Source organism: Polistes canadensis, unplaced genomic scaffold (genome assembly GCF_001313835.1).
Source record: "Polistes canadensis isolate GaletaPanama2010 unplaced genomic scaffold, ASM131383v1 scaffold_68, whole genome shotgun sequence".
In the NCBI taxonomy this organism is placed as follows: domain Eukaryota; kingdom Metazoa; phylum Arthropoda; class Insecta; order Hymenoptera; family Vespidae; genus Polistes; species Polistes canadensis.
In genome coordinates, this window is record NW_014569615.1 from 230298 (window position 1) to 234293 (window position 3996).

The 3996-nt window shown below is 32.8% G+C and overlaps 1 protein-coding gene across 4 annotated transcripts in view; it reads right to left on the reverse strand.

Annotated features, from left to right (window-relative positions):
* LOC106786215 (gamma-aminobutyric acid receptor subunit beta) overlaps window positions 1-3996 on the reverse strand; it is an 86881-nt gene that overhangs the window by 62933 nt on the left and 19952 nt on the right. The window lies entirely within an intron of this gene.

Below are 3996 nucleotides of genomic sequence, written 5' to 3' on the forward strand. Positions count from 1 at the left end.
TGTACGAATTATAATTATAATTTAATTTAATTACATGGTATCTTCTCAATGCCATTATCAAAAGATCGATGTAACAGATTTTTAATGAGAATAAAAAGAAAAAACAATGAATTTCCTTAATGATGTAAATAATACGATATAATAAAATAAACGTAGTTGTTTGTTTGATTTAATAAGCCATGAGATAATAGTAAAACGAGAATGATAAAGGTTTTGGATTTCGTTGACATTGCGTTTTCTTAACGAGACGACCGATTAACGTAGTCGTCCCTGTAATCTAGCATCTCCTTTGTTTCGGTATCTTGCAACCGGATCGGGATTGGCGGAGAGGAGCTTACACGGAAGAAAGTAATCTATCCGTTTTGCATAGGCAAATCTACCCCCCCCCCCCTTCCTTCCATTTCCTTCCTCCTCATACTAACCCGAAATGATGAGAGTGAGAGAGAGAGAGAGAGAGAACTTTCTCTTTCTTTCTTTCTTTCCTTTTTCTTTTCTCGTATAATCCCCCTTTTCATTCGTGTTTCTTGTTTCAGGGCACCGGCTTAAGAGGGAATCATGCTCGTGAAAGTACCGACGCTTTTAAAGCCCAACCACTTCCGGTATTTAGCTAAGCGACGACAACGACAAAGACGTCGACGTCAACGACAACGAGAAGTTGAAGAAAAGGGTTTGTATTAGATAATTTAGGGGGTGGTATACTGATGGAACTTTAATCCCTCCTTTTTTAATCCCTTTAATTTTTTTCTCCTATTTTTTTTTTTCAAACCGGTTTCTTTTCTTTTTTTTTTTTTTAAATCATTTCTTTAGATTATAGGTTTTTTTTTATTAATTTAAGTTTCTTTCCGATCAATTGTTTAATTGATTTAATCGATAAGAATTTTTCCTACGATATTTTTTCGAATATGATATTTAATATTATAATATTATATCGTAAATAATTAATATCATATTTTTATTTTAGTATTTGAGTATATATAAAATATTTATCTATTAATAGAAAAATCATATCAAAAATTTTGAAAAATAGTTCTTACCGATTGTGCGAGGGAACAAAAAGTAATACTATTATAAATTAGATTCACGAACAGAAAAAAAGAAAGAAGATAATGATTAATTATTATCCAATAACTATTTCAATTAGACTCATTCATTAAACCAATTAAATTGAAATATTCAATCGTTTCTCCTTAATATTCTACTATTCTGAAACAAAAAAAATAAAAAAAGATAGAAAACAACAAAACATATATATACACATACACATAGAATCTTGATTAAACTTAACGTATAACTTTTCTCAACGAACTAGCATAAGTTGCAATTTCTAATGGCAAAAAAACGTTGAAATGATTTTCATAGATAAAACGAAACGAAACGAAACGAAAAGAAAAGAGAAAAGAAGGGTTTGAGAAAATAGTATGGAGTATGATGGAAAAGGTAGGTAGATGGATAGGTCGGTAGGATAGGTTGGGGTGAACTTAGGTGGAGTGGGGTGGGATGGGGTGGGGGAGGGTAGGGGTTTATGAGTGACGAGAAAGTAAGAGACGAGGGCGAGATACGGCTCATTAAACGTCGAGCTTTTCCCTTGGCAAACGTAACGGACGGACGGACGGACAGACTTACGGACGGAGGGACCCCGACTTTACTTCCGAGAAGTAGGAGGGTACATCGTAGAAATTGTTGTGCAAATACGACTGCATTTATCCTGCAGCCTCTTGGAAAGTGCATATATTATTCAAAGGAGAATGCTGGTAGTCGTCTGTCTCTTTCTCTTATCCCATTTCTTCTTCTTCTATCTTCTTTTTTTTTTCTTTTTGTTTCTCTTACTTTCTCTTTCCACTTCCAGACCCGAACCCTTCTCAACCAACAACCACCCACATCTCTCCTAACCCTCCTGACTTACCCCTCCCCTTCCCACCCCTTCTTCTTCGGAGACTCCTTTTGTATTTATCTTGGGTGGGTGGCTTACAGACGCGGAAAATACTTAAAAAGTATAAGAGAGAATGAGAGAGAGAGAGAGAGAGAGAGGTTTGAGGATAAGGTCGACGAGTAGAGCACGACTTTTGCACAGTATAATTGTTCGAGTAATTTCGCTTTCCCGGACTATTGTTTGAGTTAGCTTATGAATACGAAATGGTATGATACTCTTATTTCTCTTTTCCTTAACTGTTAGATCGAAATAATATCCAATCGGTTTCTTGATTATTACGGTCCTACTCAAATTTTAATATACCGAGTAGGTAAGTTCTAAGAGAGAAATTCATTCATTCATTCATTCATTCATTTATTTATTTATTTATTGATAATAATTGTTGCCAAAAGCGTGTTTGTACTTTTTAATTTTTTTTTTTTTTTTTCTTTTCTTTTATTTCAATTTATGTTAAAGTTATTTATATTTGATGTATTATATATATCCTTTTGAATCCGTTTATCTTTTTAATTGTCCACGACTCGTTTGTAATTGAAAATGAACTATTGTCTTTATTCTCCACAGTGATTTATTTACAGTGTGTGTTTTACACGTTAATTGATATTAATATTATATATTATTTTAATTCTTTTTTTTTAGAATTGATATATTTTAACGTCACTTATTTAGATTCGTACGTGAGAGTTTAATTTTCGGGGGTAGGAGAGAAATGATATTGGAAAATAAAAATAAAAAAGAAAAGAAAATAATTTTCCGAACAATCTTTCTAAATACCACGTTCGATTATCTATAATAATTCGTATATACGTAATAGTAGTATTTTGCTCGTTCGTGTAAATAAAAATGAGAATAATAATTTCAAATGAAACTTAAATAATAGACTTACAATTAGAGTATTTTCCCAATGCAACTCTGTTAGCTTTAACAATAAGTTATTTTTATTGCTCTCAGCAGTTACAATTTTTTCTCTGTGCAATAAAGAGAATAAAAAAAAAAAAATTAAAAAATAGTATAGGAGAGAATAAAAAACAAAAACGGTTTCGTATATATATAAACAGAAATTAGGAAGCACATGTATTTTGTATATACCTATATGCAATATAATTACAGGAATTAGTACATATGTATGCACGTATGTATTATTATATGTCGGTTCTTCCGTACGGTGGCCAAGGCTAATTAGCTGCATGCAATGAAATTCTACAATGATATCGGATGATCACGAGGAACAAAGAAAGAACGTGCTGTGAGAGAAATATAAAAAAAAACCACTTTGACATTATTTCAAAACGTTCCCAGTTTAACGTTTGTTTGCTTCATTTTTCTTCTTGTTCCTCTCGAAATGAAAAATGTAGAAATAATTGGTAAGACGTTTAAGGATAAAAATAATAATAATAAGAAGAAGAAGAAGAAGAAGGAAAAAAAAAAGAAAAGAGAGAACGAAAAAAAAAAGGGGGTGAACCATAAAATAAGTAAACGAATGAATGGGCTGTGGTTTAAGTAAAGTACGAAAGATTAATCGAGATCAAAGATATCGTCAAGAAAGGACAGGAAAAAGACAGTTAAGGCGTTGTTCTTGTTGTCTTTATCATGGTACCGTTGTTCTTTTCGTTGGTTGGTTGGTTGGTTGTTGGGTTGGTGGGTTGGTGGGTTGGTTGTGTTCAGTCTAGTCAAGGATCACGAGACGGTGTCGGTTCGTGAGATAGCTCGAGATAGAAAAGACAAACGACAACGGCCAGGACGACGACAAGGACGACATGAAAAAGGTGGAGAAAGAGAAGGAGGAGGAAGAGGAAAAGGAAGAGGAGGAGGAGGAGGAGGAGGAGGAAAATGGTATAGTCTTTGTAATACTTTAGCGAGCCTAAGCTCGTATCCCCATTGTCCTCATTACCACTGGTGGTAGTCAGCTTATCAGAGTAACACGCGATATTTTCTATACAGTGCTAAAAGAATTTAAATTGTTCTTAACTATTATTTGGTTTAGATAATTTTATTCTTTATAATATATCTATATTACGAAAAAATTATTTAAGTTTTAAACATTTATTATTATGTATTTTATATAT